This window comes from Oncorhynchus nerka, linkage group LG6 (assembly GCF_034236695.1).
Source record: "Oncorhynchus nerka isolate Pitt River linkage group LG6, Oner_Uvic_2.0, whole genome shotgun sequence".
Classification (NCBI taxonomy): Eukaryota; Metazoa; Chordata; class Actinopteri; order Salmoniformes; family Salmonidae; genus Oncorhynchus; species Oncorhynchus nerka.
In genome coordinates this window covers 65079077-65097858 of record NC_088401.1, presented here as the reverse complement: position 1 = coordinate 65097858, position 18782 = coordinate 65079077, and the positions used below count along the sequence as shown (strand labels likewise).

The following is an 18782-nucleotide window of genomic DNA, read 5'->3' as shown; positions in this document are numbered from 1 at the left end:
ATGCAACAGGGTGTGGGGAGAAGCACATTCTAGAATCTAGATACTATTTAATTAATTACTTATTATTTTAGAGGTAGGCTAGCGCCGGGCCAAAGCAGAATTAGCAAAAATGTATAACCTTTTCAGATTTATGGCCTATGGTCTACTGAGAGTTCCCATGAAAGAGAATTACAAGTATTTCTACACCATGACCAACTGTAAACGCTCACGTGGGCTTGGTCAGGGGGCTTGGTCTCGTGGTCAGGGGGCTTGGTCTCAGGGTCAGGGGCTTGGTCTCAGGGTCAGGGGCTTGGTCTCGTGGTCAGGGGGCTTGGTCTCGTGGTCAGGGGGCTTGGTCTCGTGGTCAGGGGGCTTGGTCTCAGGGTCAGGGGGCTTGGTCTCGTGGTCAGGGGGTTGGTCAGGGGGCTTGGTCTCATGGTCAGTGGGGTTGGTCTCAGGGTCAGGGGGCTAGATCAGGGGGCTTGGTCTCGTGGTCAGGGGGTTGGTCAGGGGCTTGGTCTCAGGGTCAGGGGGCTAGATCAGGGGCTTGGTCTCGTGGTCAGTGGGGTTGGTCAGGTGGCTTGGTCTCGTGGTCAGGGGGTTGGTCAGGGGCTTGGTCTCGTGGTCAGGGGGGTTGGTCAGGGGGCTTGGTCTCGTGGTCAGGGGGCTTGGTCTCAGGGTCAGGGGGGCTAGATCAGGGGGCTTGGTCTCCGGGTCAGTGGGGTTGGTCTCGGAGTCAGGGGACTTGGTCTCGGGGTCAGGGGGCTTGGTTACAGTTCCCTCCCTTGCTAAAGCACGCCATATATGGCAATGACTCTTAAGCAAAACAACAACGATGACAAGTGACAATGATAAACTAACTAGCAATTAGTTTCAGCCAATGAGCTTCAGCCCCTCGCCAGAGAGAGAGAGAGATGACGTTGTGCACATATCACGTAGTACACCATTTTCGTGGAGCACTTTTGGCTCATGGGAGATACTTTCAGAACTACTGGCTATGAAGTATACAAAAGTACTGGAGAATATCTTTAATTGTATCAACATGAACTTTTTTGTTTCTCGATTTATATTTGTGCAAGTTGTACTTCTGCTTTTCTCGTGACACATTCGCAAATATAGAAAACAAATGAGGAACACATACAACGTTAAATACATGACCCATATAAACAACTCTATTTGGTTTGAACCAACTATTCACCCATAAAGAAACACAAATACTGCCGTCACTAACCTCAAAGACACAGGGCTTATGTGTCGGACTCCATGTTAACAGTGGAACAAGTGACAGATCTGAATGACTTAAAAACACAGGGGGAAACCGAGACAACTGCAATGAAAGAAAAATAATCCAAGTAAGGGTGTGCCTCCAGAGAGCAGCGGGACCCAGCGCGGTACAGGAGGTGTGGAACACTGACCTGCCCTCTACCTCTCCCACTCACAGCGATAAAACTAAACTGAAAAGGAGAAGAAGAGAAAGCGAGGCAATGGCTGCTGTTGAAAATGTAAAAAAAAAAAAGGAGAAGTGTAGTGAAGCAACTTGCCCTGGCTCTCCCTGTGAGTCACACAGCAGGACATCCATTGGTGGGGGAGTCCTCAGGCAGTGTGGCTGCACCTGGCCAATCACGAACCAGGATGGGCCCTGTATGCAAATCCTTTCAGGTGAGTCGCGGCAGGTGTTGGGGATTGGCTGTGGGTCAGACGTGGGGAGGGGAGAGCGGGACGTATCAACCAGCAGGCCACACCTTGAGCAATGTGAAAGACAACAGACTGGTTTATTCTGCGGAGGAGTGCTGGGGAGGGAGTTGGGTGCTGTAAATGCATAGTTCAGTTTACCATTGGTTGAGGATACTTGGACTTTGACCGAGCACTATAGAGCAGTCTCATCTTGGTGGTTAAAATCAGTAAATGGAAGACCTGAGAAACACTGGGTTGTAAAAAAGTGTCAGAAGAATACAGGGACATTTTCATCATTAAGTGTTCATTAGAGGGTTGTGAGGTGTGAGGTCATTTAGGTAAAGCAAATGAGACAGTCAGAGGTAAATCCAGAGGAGTGGCTCTTGAGCCAATAGAGGCCCCATAAAACCAGCTTTATATGTGACTTCAGTGGGAGGTACCAGAATAGTGGGCTATAAAGACAAAGCAGTCTCACATTACTTTGACATCAAAGGCAGGCTACTGGTCTTAGCTAATGCCTCAGCACAGGTGTTTCTATAGACCCCCCTCCTCCCCCTAAACCCCACCTGGATGATATACTGCTGATGTATATTAGTGGCCATACTGTCTGCAGCTCTCATCACATGCTCCCCCTTAAGCAACCAACTCAATCAAACACGAGCTAACAGGTGTACAGCTGTCATAGCCAACACTGGATGTATTACTATTCCAAGAGCAGGATTCTCCATGTTAGCTTCTCCTGTTTGCCTGATAATGCGCATACTCGTGTTCACACACAGACAGAGACAAAGACACACACACACCTGCCCATTCAGCTGAAAAGGCCTGAAGAGCCAATTAATGTAAATCTGCCACTGGGGCACTACTATCCCCCACCTCATCCTGCGTTCAGGGCTGTTACATCACGTGTCTTTAGATAGCATCTTTATCAGACACAATTCGACTGACAAACAGGAAGCTGAGTAGTTCTGTGGTGTAGCTGTGTGTGTGTGTGTGTGTCAGTGAAGGCTGGTGGGGGGAGCTATAGGAGTACAGGCTCATTGTAATGGCTGGAATGGAGTAAATGGAATGGAGTCAAATGTGGTTTCCATATGTTTTATCTGTTTGATACCGTTTCATTTATTCCATTCCAGCCATTACAATGAGCCTATAGTCCTAAAGCTCCTCCCACCAGCCTCCACTGGTGTGTGTGTGTGTTTGTGTGTGACATCTCAGCTACATTTTCAGTAAAAGGAGTTGCATTTGATGTGGTCACCTTTTCACTAACCCCAATCTGAGACCAATCTGGAATGGCAGTTTTTACTCAGGCTGGCCCAGGTTAGGACCACTTCGGCACAGAAGAGAGAAATTGCTTCGAACAGAGCAAGTAAACCAAACAACCCCCATTTATCACCACCCCTGGAAATACTGCGTGTCCACTACACAGCCCCAGATCAGACGCATTCAGGAGAAGTCCAAGCAGCCCTCTAGTCCTCTACACCGTCTGACTCCAGTCTTAAAGACCCATGGTTGTTAGATGGTGAGAGATTTATACACACCAAGTCACACACAAGACCACACACATACACACATGCACACGCACGCGCACACAGGTAACTCATTCATAGTGTGGATGTGCTGATTATTGACCAGTAAATAGTGCGGATGTGCTGATTATTGACCAGTTAAATAGTGTGGATGTGCTGATTTTTGACCTGTAAATAGCGTGGATGTGCTGATTATTGACCAGTAAATAGTGTGTGGATGTGCTGATTATTGACCAGTTAAATAGTGTGGATGTCCTGATTATTGACCAGTAAATAGTGTGGATGTGCTGATTATTGACCAGTAAATAGTGTGGATGTGCTGATTATTGACCAGTAAATAGTGTGGATGTGCAGACTATTTACCAGTAAATAGTGTGGATGTGCTGATTATTGACCAGTAAATAGTGTTGATGTGCTGATTATTGACCTGTAAATAGTGTGGATGTGCTGATTATTGACCTGTAAATAGTGTGGATGTGCTGATTATTGACCTGTAAATAGTGTGGATGTGCTGATTATTTACTCCTAAATAGTGTGGATGTGCTGATTATTGACCTGTAAATAGTGTGGATGTGCTGATTATTTACTCCTAAATAGTGTGGATGTGCTGGTTATTTACTCCTAAATAGTGTGGATGTGCTGATTATTTACTCCTAAATAGTGTGGATGTGCTGATTATTGACCTGTAAATAGTGTGGATGTGCTGATTATTGACCTGTAAATAGTGTGGATGTGCTGATTATTGACCTGTAAATAGTGTGGATGTGCTGATTATTGACCAGTAAATAGTGTGGATGTGCTGATTATTGACCTGTAAATAGTGTGGATGTGCTGATTATTGACCAGTAAATAGTGTGTGGATGTGCTGATTATTTACCAGTAAATAGCGTGGATGTGCTGATTATTTACTAGTGTGTGTTTACTAGTATTACTAGTAGTTTACTAGTGCGTGGTGGTGCATGTTTTTTTCTCAGAGCCTGGTTGTGTGGCTCTTTCTGGTGAGGAGAGGCAGAATGGCAGTATATTCAGACCACATGGCCAGTGTAATCATGTCAATTAAGATTTTTTTTCTCCCACGAGTCCACAAGAACATTTTCAATGAGGCTTTTTGATGGCGACATCGCTTTTCCTGGGGCTTGATACTACAGCTTTGATTGGTATCTGAAGTACTTCTGGGAATCCCAGCTCTCCGTTTCCTATTAACAGCCCCCCAACAAAGACCCCAGTTCAGAGAGCAGAAAATTGCCTCGCCTTTTAATCGGCTGTTAATTGCCGTCATTTGCAAAAAACAAATCAACACACTAGTAACGGGTGGCAGGATCATTGACTTTGCTGACAAAAATGTCAAAAGGAGAGAAAAGCAAACAGATGAGGGGGCAGGTTCAATAGACACTTGTGGTTGACACAGATAGCAGCACTCCATTATCCTCTCCAGCTGTTTCATTACGGAATACTAAGGAGCACATTTTGTTCCACTTTCTGCCAGTGCCCATGCTGAAGACCACCTCATCCCCCACTGCAGTCCCTTTTATCTGCAGAGGGAATAAGATGACAGCTCGGCGGATATAGGCCTCAGAAACTATGACATTCCATCTCTACAACTTAGAGGACTTATGGGTCGCTGTCACTGTCTCTGGTGGTTATTTTCCTCAATGTTCAGCTGTAGGCCATTATTACATGGACCAAATATAGGATCTGGCTGTACTTTCGCCTTGGAGGCGAGAAAAGTATCAAAGGTTGATATGGGGCCACAATATCAAGCCTGTGAGTGTTTGTTTTCTTATTAGCGTGTGAAAGAGATGTGTGCCATATTTTATATTTAAGTGGCTAAACGAGCACAATAATTTAATAAAGGACTTGAAATAGATACAGAAACAGAAAGGCCATAGGGGAAACAGAAAAGCTACAAATTAAATAAAAAGTTTCAAAGTCCAAAGAAACTATTTTGGGGTAAAAGTAAGCCAAAACGGCCATCAAGTCAAGACAGAAAAGGGCTCTCTCATAGCCTACCCTTGTGGAGGGTTAGAGAGAGAGCTGCAACCTTGATGTGACCTCGCTAAGTGAAGAGACACACCTTTACTTCATAGCCTAAAAATAAAGACAGCTAAGAGTCATATACAGTGCATTCGGAAAGTATTCAGACCCCTTGACTTTGTAGACATGTTGTTACATTACAGACTTATTCAAAAATGTATTACATTGTTTTCTTCCCTCATCAGTCCACACACAATGCCCCATAATGACAAAGAAAAAATAGGTTTTTTGACATTTTTGCAAATGTATTTACAATTTAAAAAATAAAAACCTTATTTACATAAGGGAAGCCACTCCTCAGTGAAAGGAACATGACAGCCCGCTTACAGTTGACATGAGCATCTCGTCATTATATACAGATGTCTGGTTTCAGATACTTGTGAATTGGAAAGGAAGGTTGGCGGATACTGGCTTCCCCTAAAGTAAAATGATATTTTCCCCAAATTATATAATTACTCCTGTCTTAAATAAAATCATTGAAATACTTCACCAGAGAGCATGACTTAGCCACAGAGGATCATTGGCTTCTATTTTGTTTTGCTGTGGATTGTTTCAAACACAAGTGCATAGGCCTATTCCGATTTGGGAAGCCTGCAATTTGGGCAGAACGTGGGAATAGGCCCAACTGATTATTGAGTTTGCTGCTGTCAGTGAAAAGCATCTCAAATATGTGTGAAGATAATGTGTCTTGAGCAGTGGAGATTTTAGTATGTACATTTTGGTTGGGAAAAAAAATAAAATGTGCGATGCATGCCAGAAAAGCCACTACACAACACAATACAAAAAAATACATGAATTGCACTATAACGGTGACAAACAGTGCCCGCAAACTGTTAGGGCCTAGATAAAGCTGTCCCAACAGCAGAGTCCCAACAGCAGTCCCAACACCTTACCACTGCTACACCTGGCTATCAGCGGAGCCTTGTCTGGCAGCGAAACAGTTCATTCAGACTCGGGATGCTGGCCTTCTAGGCAGAGTTGCAAAGAAAAAGCCATATCTCAGACTGACCAATAAAATAAAAGATTAAGATGGGCAAAAGAACACAGACACTGGACAGAGGAACTCTGCCTAGAAGGCCAGCATCCCGGAGCCGCCTCTTCACTGTTGACGTTGAGACTGGTGTTTTGCGGGTACTATTTAATGAAGCAGTTGAGGACTTGTGAGGAGTCTGTTTCTCAAACTAAACACTCTAATGTACTTGTCCTCTTGCTCAGTTGTGCACCAGGGCCTCACACTCCTCTTTCTATTTTGGTTAAAGACAGTTTGCGCTGTTCTGTGAAAGGAGTAGGACACATCGTTGTACAAGATCTTCAGTTTCTTGGCAATTTCTCACATGGAATAGCCTTCATTTCTCGGAACAAGAATAGACTGATGAGTTTCAGAAGAAAGTTCTTTGTTTCTAGCCATTTTGAGCCTATAATCAAACCCACAAATGTTTATGCTCGATACTCAACTAATCCAAAGAAGGCCAGTTTTTTTTGCATCTTTAATCAGTACATCAGTTTTCAGCTGTGCTAACATAATTGCAAAAGGTTTTTTTAATGATCAATTAGCCTTCTAAAATGATAAACTTGGATGGTTGCTGATAATGGGCCTCTGTAGATATTCTATAAAACAATCAGCCGTTTTCAGCTACAACTGTCATTTACAGCATTAACAATGTCTACACTGTATTTTATATTATTTTAATGGACAAAAAAATGTACTTTTCTTTCAAAAACGAGGAAATTGTGACTCCAATCTTTTGAACAGTAGTATATAAATAAATATATATATTTTTTGGGGGGGCTAAAAATGTGTGGCTCAACACAGGTGAGGCTCTGCCCTGAATGATGGGACGCCACTGGTCTTGAGTATAATAAAAAATGTTGACTCAAGAAGAGGGGTGTGGCGAAGATATGGGTGTGTCTCTCTTCAGAATGCATGTGCTCAGCTCTCCAGAATGACTCAGCTGTCTCGCACCAATTCTTGCACATTCATTGTTTCAATGTGTGAATTGATTGCCCTTTGTTTATTTTGATCAATTCCCCATTACATATGTGAACAGTAGTAAATGTACCGTTAATCTCCATCATTTGGTTACATTAATTTCTGTTAATACATATATTCATTATAGACATTTACCGTTCTCATTCTCAGAGTGGAAATGTTGTTTGCAGACTTCAAAACGTGCTGCACTTGCGACAAACAAGTTTTGGTTCATTTCATGACCATCATTTATGAGTTTTGTCAATTTTTACATTTTTGTGTTGTTTGGAGTGCTCCATGTGAGCAATGAGCATGTTTCTCTGTCCTGGGAGCATGCGCACCTGACCACGCATAGAAGTACCTGGCCTGCTGCACGCAAATGTAGGAAAGTGCCCATTTAGGGATGTCTGGTTTCTTTTTGTCAGGGTCCCTGCTCATCCGCATCCACCACTAATAAGCTGAATTTCTCAGTCATTTCTTCTTCAACTCACACAGTAAGTCAACGAAGTCTGTTTTATTAAAATCCATTGCATACTATACTAGTTCCTCAATCCTCACAGTATACTAAAAATCTTTCCAACACTCTCCCCCTCAATAATCACCAAGCCTCAGAGTGAATGAGCAAAATATCATGATCTGATTATCCCATATATCAAGTGGAAACATAGTAAAATACCTGAAAACTTTTCCCCAAAACAGTTGTCTGTCCCAAGCTCACTGACATGGGAAACTCTCAGGGTAGGGCCTGGAATAGGCTAGTTGATACAATGTTGCAGGTTCACTAGCAGCAACTTCAGGCCAGACCCAGTTGATTGATTTGATACCATGTGCACGATAGTTCAAGACCTATAGAAAGGGAGGCAGACAGGTGGAGTAGAGAGATGAATGCGATTACAAGAACCTGAATTTTCATCAGGATATTTGTCGGCTTTATGTATTTTTACTTAGTTGACAATGGACGATGGAACAGAGGGCACATATATACAATTACTAATCAGGGGAAATGGGAACCAGGTGTGCGTAATTAGACAGTTCATGACGCCTAGAAGCGGGTGCTGTAGAACTCTGGAGCTGGTGCACAAAATGAGCAGCAGTACCAGGGGAATCGGTGACAGTACCACCGCCCCCCCCCGACGCAGCAGGATGACACCAGCCTCGAGGACGACCACAGAGATGCGGGTCGGTCAGGGCCAGTTGCAGCTGCTGAAGATGTGGTGGCGCCGGACAGGACATTCCTGCTGTCTCCATTTAGGGTCGGTTATTCCGTCACGTTGTATAAGGATTGGAGACGGGCACAGGAATACATAATAGGGGGTTTTAATACTCCACCCAAATTATACAACATGCCATGAAAGGCACAGGGACGAAGCATAAAACAAACATGCATACAGAACACACAGGGATGTAATCCAAACAAAAGAGAGAGGTTAAACCTCTAATAAATACACGGGACGAGACCCGTAATAACAATTGCACAAAACAACAACACAGGTACTCACAGGACCAACGGACATGGTAACAATAACCAACATGGACACTGGGGAACAGAGGGCACATATATAAACTCAGCAAAAAAAAGAAACGTCCACTCACTGTCAACTGCGTTTATTTTCAGCAAACTTAACATGTGTATATATATATGTATAAACATTACAAGATTCAACAACTGAGACATAAACTGAACAAGTTCCACAGACATGTGACTAACAGAAATTGAATAATGTGTCCCTGAACAAAGGGGGGCGGGTCAAAATCAAAAGTAACACTCAGTATCTGGTGTGGCCACCAGCTGCATTAAGTACTCCAGTGCATCTCCTCCTCATGGACTGTTCCAGATTTGCCTTACTTGTTGTGAGATGTTACCCCACTCTTCCACCAAGGCACCTGCAAGTTTCCGGACATTTCTGGGGGGAATGGCCCTAGCCCTCACCCTCCGATCCAACAGGTCCCAGACGTACTCAATGGGATTGAGATCCGGGCTCTTCGCTGGCCATGGCAGAACAATGACATTCCTGTCTTGCAGAAAATCACGCACAGAACGAGCAGTATGGCTGGTGGCATTGTCATGCTGGAGGGTCATGTCAGGATGAGCCTGCAGGAAGGGTAGCACATGAGGGAGGAGGATGTCTTCCCTGTAACGCACCGCGTTGAGATTGCCTGCAATGACAACAAGCTCAGTCCGATGATGCTGTGACACACCGCCCCAGACCATGACGAACCCTCCACCTCCAAATCAAACCTGCTCCAGAGTACAGGCCTCGGTGTAACGCTCATTCCTTTGACGATAAACGCGAATCCGACCATCACCCCTGGTGAGACAAAACCGCAACTCGTCAGTGAAGAGCACTTTTTGCCAGTCCTATCTGGTCCAGCGACAGTGGGTTTGTGGCCATAGGCGACGTTGTTGCCGGTGATGTCTGGTGAGGACCTGCCTTACAACAGGCCTACAAGCCCTCAGTCCAGCCTCTCTCAGCCTATTGCAGACAGTCTGAGTACTGATGGAGGGATTGTACGCACAATGGAGGGATTGTACATTCCTGGTGTAACCCGGGCAGTTGTTGTTGCCATCCTGTACCTGTCCCGCAGGTGTGATGTTCGAATGTACCGATCCTGTGCAGGTGTTGTTACACGTGGTCTACCACTGCGAGGACAATCAGCTGTCCGTCCTGTCTCCCTGTAGTGCTGTCTTAGGCGTCTCACAGTAGGGATTTAAAATACCAGGGAAAGATGTAACTCCGATACATATGGGAGTGTCATTGTTTCATTTCTTTGACATTCAGAGGCTGAGCTACAACCTTCTACAGCCGGGGAGACAAAAAATAAACTTTGCTTGGGAAGTAATCTAATTCTGTCACTATCAATTGATTAAGCTATTCACTTTTTGAACAATAGATGTTTAAACCCAGACAGCTTTTAGGGAAACACTTGTGACCTTCTCTCATTGGGTTAAGCCACAGAAGAAGAGCAGCCAGCAGTTGAAACTTACATTTTTCTGCGTCGGTAGGCCTACTCTGTCTGGGGTGGAAAGTTAGGCCTAATTTTGAAAGTACCATGCTCAGATTCCTAATGACATCTCAGATTTAAGTATTTGCAAACAGGGGCAGTTTCGGTGCAAACAAGACACACTGACTTGGCATTGTAGAAATATGATAAGATGAACACATTAGGGTTCTCTCTCTTTCAATTATTAGCCTTTCATTTTGAAAAAATATTCTACTAATATGTAAAGTGAAGTAGAATTGCATGAAATGTTTCCACCCCTACTCTTGTCCATGGTGACCTGTGAACCAAAAACCTTCTGGCCCGCAGCCCTGCCCGCTATCAAAATTCCTGCATTGCCATTCAATGCTTACAGGACGAATAACAGTTTCTAAAACTGCATATCTAAGGCTCTGATCTCTCCAAGAAGTGAGGGTAAAACGGTAGACATGCTCTCTAATATCCAGTTTGTTTAATTATTATTTTGGGTACAGGGTGGGTTTGCCTAAAATATATTTTGCTGAAGGGAGGGCCATCCATTTTCATTTGGGAGAGGTCCGATTTTCTCCATGTAACCTTTATTATAAATAACGTTCACCTCCTAAATAAGACAAACCTTGAGGGCATGAGATGTGGAGTCTTGTGAAGCTCCAAGGTCAGCTGATGGCTGTTCCCTGAGTGACTCAGAGCTAGAGGTGTGCGTCCCCTATGGGCCCTGGTCAAAAGTAGTGCACTACATAAGGAATAGTGCTATTTGGGACGCAATCCAAGGAAAGTCCTCAGACAGGGCTAACTGGGCCAATAGCATCCCTCACGCAGATTGGGGTGAAGCGGGAGAAAGGGTCAGCGAGGCATTCTAATGAGCCCCACTGATATGGACAAAGAGGTACAACTAAACACCATGAAACACTTTGAAATGACAATGGAAAACTTGTCAATGTTACTCAGAGCAGACTTACTTTGAACAATGGGTGATAAAATAAAAAGGCCAACATCGTTTATTTCAATGATCCTTAGGGGAGAAAATCTTTTCTAGTTCACTAACTCAAACCCTTTCAACCTTCAGTTAATTGGCAGACAATGAATGGTCAGGAAGATTATGCCGCTTTGGTCAGTGTTATGTTACGTGACTGTGACCAGGCAGGACTGGGGAATTGGTCAAGGTTATTTCAATGTAGAAGGACCCATAAGCTTCAACATGTGAAGTTCATAGGAGCATGTCAAATTGGGTGTCATATGAAAGGTAAGATTTCAAATATATATATATTAAGGCATATATTAATTGTTCAACCATTTTCCATCCTAAAAATGTGAAATAAGCAAAGGCTATGATTTCTGGTCAAACAGATGGAAAAGGGGTCATTGAAAACATCAACCAGAATTAAAAAATATATATATATTAGAAATACATGAAAACACATTAGACCATGGAATTGTTGAATACTCGTTTCTGATTGGCTTGAAGGGCATTCTAGAGCGTGCATTATTTCCCTAGAACGCATAGTATATCAGCAAGGTAGAATTCATAGGCTAGAACTAATTCTTACATATTATATGTTTGAGCTGCTATTGAAAGCAATAGTCGAATTGAAAACATTGGCATTGTTGAATTCGATTTTCATAATAGCAGGCTAGGACTGATGGTTTGGTTAGCTAAACTAGCAAGTCTGTTGGTTTGGTTACCAAGGCAACTACTTTAGCTGTCTGGTAAACTTGCTACCAGCTTCAGTGGATGTTGAACACAATTCTACCTGCAAATTATAAAGTGAAGTTCTCTGGAAAATACTGCGACTCCAGGGAAGGTTAGTTCCACTGCGACTCCGGGGAAGGTTAGTTCCACTGCGACTCCAGGGAAGGTTAGTTCCACTGCGACTCCAGGGAAGGTTAGTTCCACTGCGACTCCAGGGAAGGTTAGTTCCACTCTGCTAGCGTGTGGTGAAACACACCTTCCACGTTGTTCATTCATTTCCATAGAACCCATTGATTATCCCTTACATAATGTTGAAGTAAAGACCCCTGCCAACTAATATCAACACTTATATTTAGTTTGGGACATATAATTCTGCCTTCAGTAAGTTAAAGAAACATTGCCTTGTGCATTGAAATTCCTTTACCAAAAAACCACATATCTTTAAGATATTTTCTAATCCCCCCATGAGGAGGGAGGATAATTTAATTTCACGAGTAAAGGTAGACCTATTAATTAGTTATAGTGTTTTTACAGATATAAATGTTGTTTATATAATGGAATTGCTGAAAAATCGAATTGAATTGGCTACAATGGGAATTCATAGTAATCACAAGCCACAGTTGGGTTCACAAGTTTGGACAGCACAGTACAGTATAGTTCAGTACAGCACAGGACAGCACAGAATAGTACAGTAGAGTATAGTTCAGTACAGTACAGTAGAGCACAGCACAGGAGAGTACAGTACAGTAAAAAAAAGTAGAGTATAGTTCAGTACAGTCCACAGGAGAACACACTAAAGTTGAGTACACTATAATGTACTGTACTGTACTGAACTATAACTGACTACTGAATATACTGTACTCTACTGTACTGTACTGAACTCTACTGTACTCTACTGAACTTTTCTCTACTGTACTGTACTCTACTGAACTTTTCTCTACTGTACTGTACTCTACAGTACTGTACTATACTGTACTCTACTGTACTGTACTAAACTCGACTGCACTCTACTATATTCTTGTTTGGCATACATTTTAAGTAAAAAATCTGAGTCTCAGTGCAATTCCGTTTCCATGGAATTGCCCTCAACTCTGACTCACAGCAATGACTGTGGATGACTGCAGCCACACAGAACTAACAAAGAGAGAGGTGTAGGCGTCTAGCTGAATGGAAATGCATCCAATGCACATATCCTACAGCTGAGTCACTCTCATAGATCTGCCAAATGAGGTGATGATGCGCTGACCATGGGATGATGCACTGGATTATAATCTGCAGATGGTCTCATGTTTCAACTAGTAACCTGACATGACACAACCATTGCACCTGGATGCAGATTAAGTTAAATCTCAACCAGGATAGAAATTGAGCGCACAGTACAGTATAGTTCAGTACAGTACAGCACAGCACAGAATAGGTTATAGGTATCCAGGTTATTGCGGCATCCGAATATTCCGCTCATGTGATAACATTTAACACGTCCTGGAACTTCCTGGTGATGATTATATGTTATTTTGTAAGACTGCAGCCCATTTTGTGTGGTAGTACATCCTTACACAAATAATGCGAGCACTCAACTAAACCTGCAGTTTATGGCTGGGCATATTTTCAGTAGTTAAGAGCAGAATATTCGGCAGGAAGGAAGAGCCTTCCAGCCGAGCCACACAAACACACACCCTTCACATAAAATGCATCCCATTAAACATTAAACACACACGGCAAGGCCAACATTCCAGACAGTCCACATCAAACCTCTGTGAACAGTATGCGCTACCTGCAGTCTGGACAAAGACCAGAGCTACCTCCACCGAGGCTAATTGACTGACTTTGTGTCTGTGGAAGAACTCTCCTTTTTAATGGCTTAAGAGCTGCTAACACTGGGCAACAGCTGAAAGGACTCAAGTTTGGTCTAGTATACAGCTTTGCCATTTCATAACAAAGTATTTTGTTCACATTCAGTGTATATAATGTCCACGGGCTTTGGAAGCGTACTGTTGAATGAACACCCAATAGTAGAATGTAGTTATTAAATAATTCAAATATCAGGCCCGAAGGAGGGACAGTCTGTCACTATAGAACTCCCCTCAGAAAAAAACTTTCTGCATAGCCTATATAGTGTGGTGACAGATATAGGACAGTAACTTAGCCTATATAATGTGGTGACAGATATAGGACAGTAATTTAGCCTATATAATGTGGTGACAGATATAGGACAGTAATTTAGCCTATATAGTGTGGTGACAGATATAGGACAGTAACTTAGCCTATATAATGTGGTGACAGATATAGGACAGTAATTTAGCCTATATAGTGTGGTGACAGATATAGGACAGTAACTTAGCCTATATAGTGTGGTGACAGATATAGGACAGTAACTTAGCCTATATAGTGTGGTGACAGATATAGGACAGTAACTTAGCCTATATAATGTGGTGACAGATATAGGACAGTAACTTAGCCTATATAATGTGGTGACAGATATAGGACAGTAATTTAGCCTATATAATGTGGTGACAGATATAGGACAGTAACTTAGCCTATATAATGTGGTGACAGATATAGGACAGTAACTTAGCCTATATAATGTGGTGACAGATATAGGACAGTAACTTAGCCTATATAATGTGGTGACAGATATAGGACAGTAATTTAGCCTATATAATGTGGTGACAGATATAGGATAGTAACGGCTTCTCTGTGTACGTGACGAGCTGCTAACTGGCTAACACATGTTGTCCAGCTCACTCTTTAAGACGCCGTCGCATTTCACACGTGAACTTGTTTGACGCTGTGGATCAGCTGAACGAGGTGAGATCATCAGACACATGGTCACAGGCACACACTGACATGACTTTGCACGTCAAGCTTTCATGACAGACACATTAGTAGCACTCCACTGACCGACATGCATCCTAACACATGGCAACAACACAAAGCACCAATTCAAATGACAGTGTAAGCAGAGAGAGAGAGAGAGAACGTGATGCTCCTTGTGGTGATAGGCTGCTATGTATGTGGTTAGCTTAGCTGGCTTTTGTTTGAGCATCACACTAGTAGTCAAACCACAACCCAGCCACCCCCGCCCAATTTAATCAAGCATCGGATACATAGCGTGCAAACTAAAAATACCCAAGATACATACACATCAGTCTCAACAAAAAGTACCCGGACTGAGAGGTGCAACCTTGAATTTGCACCAATCAGATGGTGCCAACAGACGATGACGTGCCAGAAACGAGACAGCAGAAAAACCTCTGCATCAGTCCAGACTGATTGTCAATCACTATTGTGGTTGGTCATCTTTGGCCACCATAATGTTTTAACAGAGTAATAAATGAGTAATGGCACAGTTTCTAAACCCAGAGGCGCTGGGAACGCTTGCGAAACAGGCCAAGCAGATCAGGCCCGGGTTTGGGGTTTGAGAAGTCAATGAGAGAAGTGAAAAATTCTTCCTTAGTTTTTGAAATATATAAGGCACAACACAACCTAATTTCGAACCAATGCATTGAGTAGTTGAACATCTTATTACTCCAACTGACAAATTGACACGTTTTCATTTTCATCAAAAATAACTTCACATTGAAGGAGTGCCTTTGATTTGACAGCCTGCACATGCGCAGTTTGGCACGATGGCGTGTTTTTATGCATGAGCTTAGCTAGCCAATGTCGCTATGACATTGCCTACAAGTGTGATCGGGGATTTCAATTGGAGAAGCAGTTTCTGCTTATCTTCATGCTGTACCGTCTTTGGTAATAGCCTATATGTTTCATGGGAATTAAAGCTATATATTCTGGTCATAGCAAAGTTTACCAAGTCTTAATTAAAGCTACTGCTGAGACATTGCATTGTTATTTTGGAGCTGGTTAACATATATGACCTCTAACATCAGTATATCTTGGCCAAACAAGACACGTTATGTAGTTTACAAGACATCAACACTGAGGTTAACCTGATGACAGTACATATGGAGATATGGAGTCCATTTTTATTGTTTGGAATGGAGTCAAATGCTTCATATTGTGTGAGGCAACATGCAGGCTGGATGGGGTTACAGGTGGAATTTCCCCTGGCTCCCATTTCTCTTTGACGTCACTTCTGCCGCTTGGCTGTAGCGCTGCCTACTGAGATATCAGAGGACGGAGAACTCAGGTGACAGAGCTGTTGAAACCAAATCACTGTGAAATAAGGAACTTTACAAAGCGAGTTCCCCCACTATCTTTCAACAGAAACGGGCGGCCACAGATATCTTCGGTGTGAAATAGGGAAGTATGACGATTTTGTTTCAGGTTTTCTGTGTAAATTTGGTTCCTTTATTTGAGTGAGTCACTTCACATTTTGGTCAACTTACATACTTGTTTACATAGACAGAGAAACATATAAACATTGCCACCTTGTGGTTAGTTGAGAGGTGTCAAATGACACTAATTTACCTCAGAGAGACTGATCACTGGACTTGATTGGAAAGAAGACATCAAACCAGGCATCTCAAGAGACATTACAGGGGCTTCTAATCTAAAGCTTTTTCAGAGGATGCGATAGAGCATATGTTTCCCACATCATCTGACAAACACAAGAGTCATTTCATTCACTCACCTGTCTCTGTCAAGGCCACTATGTAAGGTATCTGTCCTTTGTGAGGCTATAGTGGTGCTTCAGACACAGCATAAAAGTCTGATACAAGTGAGCTGGTAAGATCGATATCCAGGAGCCCATTAGGGCAGCTCTCTGCCGGTTAAGAAAAACCTCAAGACTGAGGCCGGGACAATGACAGGAACCCTCAATAGTTATGGAGTACAAAGGAGCACAGCTCACCCATTGTCTGGAGTCATCGTCACCCAGTCACTCCTCAGCGGCTAGGGCTGCTGTGCCCTGCTGATGGTGACATCACGGTCACACCATAAGTACCAGGGATACCATTTGCCCCAGCCAGGCAGTCACAGAGGCTAGTTCCAAGTCAGTGTGTATAAACACACTATCAACTGCAACCTGATGCCTGGCCTGTTCTCATCAGGTTAATCCAAGCACTGTCTCATGAAAGGCGAGGGAAGTTAGTCCCTCAAAGTCCCGTTGTGCGGGAGAAGTCCCTTCAGCAACAAAGTTCAAAGGCAGAGAAGGCAGGGTCATTGATGCACATGACTATCAAGGCCGAGAGAGAGAGGGAAGGAGGGAAAGAGGGTGGGAGTGAGGAGTGTGGAGTGAGGCAGGCACCATGGGATTTAAAAAAAACTATGCATGAAGTCTGTGCATGCAACATATGCTAGAGACCACTACACTGCAGACAACCCTATTTAGGAGCTCTTGTTGGAGATAATTGGTTTCAGAAGACTGAGATTTCCAATTATCTGCCAGGCCTCTGGGATAGGCTGGCTGTGTTGCAGGGAGGGGGGTGGCAGTGGAGGGAGAGAGGTGGGGGGGGGTCAGAGGGACCAGCTGATATCTGTTGCTGACGGGCTGAGCTGAGAACCACAAGAACCCCACCCCCACCCCCACCGGATAACAAGTATTCCCCTGTCTCACCCCTCCCTTTCTCCAGACAACAGCAGGCACGGAAGGCCAATGAGATTTCTCAGCTTGCAATGTCCCTGAGGCCAGCATCTTAACCGAAAAATGTAAACATCTGGCAAACATTTATATTGGCCACAGATATTTTGAGGAGCTCAAGTCATTTGAGAAAACACGGTTTAGTGGAGATCCAAGCATCACATTTTTTGGAGGGTGAAGGTCGTTTATTACATGAAAATAAGCATGAACATGTTAGATGACCATGATGAGCAGACATGGTTCAGACAAGTGCCCCAGAAAGAGGGGGTCTTTCTCAACCTCTTGAACTGAATGACAAGTGGAACATTGTTAATGGTACCGCATGCCATTTCTAATAATCAGAGGAAATTAGAAGCACTGGTGCAATGACAGACTATTCTCCAATAGTTAAATTCAGAGTCTGAAGAGCTATTGGTTATGCTTATTAATGTGATGTCTAATACGTCGGATGGCAACAATAGGGTGTAGTTGAACTCCTCTTTACATAACAGAGAAAACATTAACAATCCATTTCTTTCAGGACTGTATAATTGATCCCTCACACTCACATTAAGCACAAATGGCCATTGGACCCAGGAGACACTGGAGACAGGCTAGCTCTGTCAGCAGCACACAACAGCTTCGCACATTTACCACACAGCACCCGTGTCACAAGGCAGGCATGGTAGTGGCACAATGACACAGCTTCTCCGTAAGAGGAGGGTTAACAAAGCAAAACAGTAGGTCATTCAGACTGGAGGCTTTTCACATCAAATGTGGGGTCAGTGGCAGAACATTGGTTTAATAGAAATCTTGAATTTGAGAAATTAAAGTAGTCCATATCTGCCTAGGTGAATATACAGTATAAACTACAGTATAAACTTCTTATTTACTTTGTTGTGGATGTACATAAATAAATACCTTATGTATGCTCTATGAAAATGAATTAAATACATATAACACGTTCCTAAATAACTCTCATTAACTTATTGAAAGGGAGGGTTCTAGAAAATAAGAGACTGCTTGGGAGGGACTGCTTGGGAGGTGGTAACACAACTGTTGGATTAATACACATTCCAGACTAATAGTCAAGACAGCATTAAAAAAAACAGAAGTACATCATTAGCTATTCGAGTAGCGAAGACTCACCTTTAGTCCTTATCTTATAGCCTATCGTCAGACATTTAAAATTCCAATGTCTTACGCCTCATGAATGATGGCTTCATCAACATCGGACAGTAGCCAAATATCTTCAGTAGGCATTTATCAACATCTTGGTAATAATCCCCCCAAAAGATGTAATTCTTCAAATGTGAGATGAAAGCTCGACATCATCGGTACAGCACAACGACTGAGGCAACTCCAGTTTCACTACTTTCTCGTGCTTGACGAAAGGTTACACCGTTTTTT

The 18782-nt window shown here is 43.1% G+C and overlaps 1 protein-coding gene across 5 annotated transcripts in view; it reads right to left on the bottom strand.

Annotated features, from left to right (window-relative positions):
- Positions 1-18768, bottom strand: part of elf1 (E74-like ETS transcription factor 1) — an 84170-nt gene extending 65402 nt beyond the window's left edge. For 3 of the 5 annotated variants that reach the window (XM_029662397.2, XM_029662400.2, XM_065019809.1), the window contains exon 1: positions 1211-1482. The gene's annotated coding sequence lies outside the window, so the exon portion shown is untranslated. Of the gene's footprint in view, positions 1-1210; positions 1483-1516; positions 1611-18521 lie in introns of those variants that run through there. The other 2 variants (XM_029662399.2, XM_065019808.1) reach the window with 2 other exon arrangements.
- Positions 18769-18782: the final 14 nt, after the last annotated feature.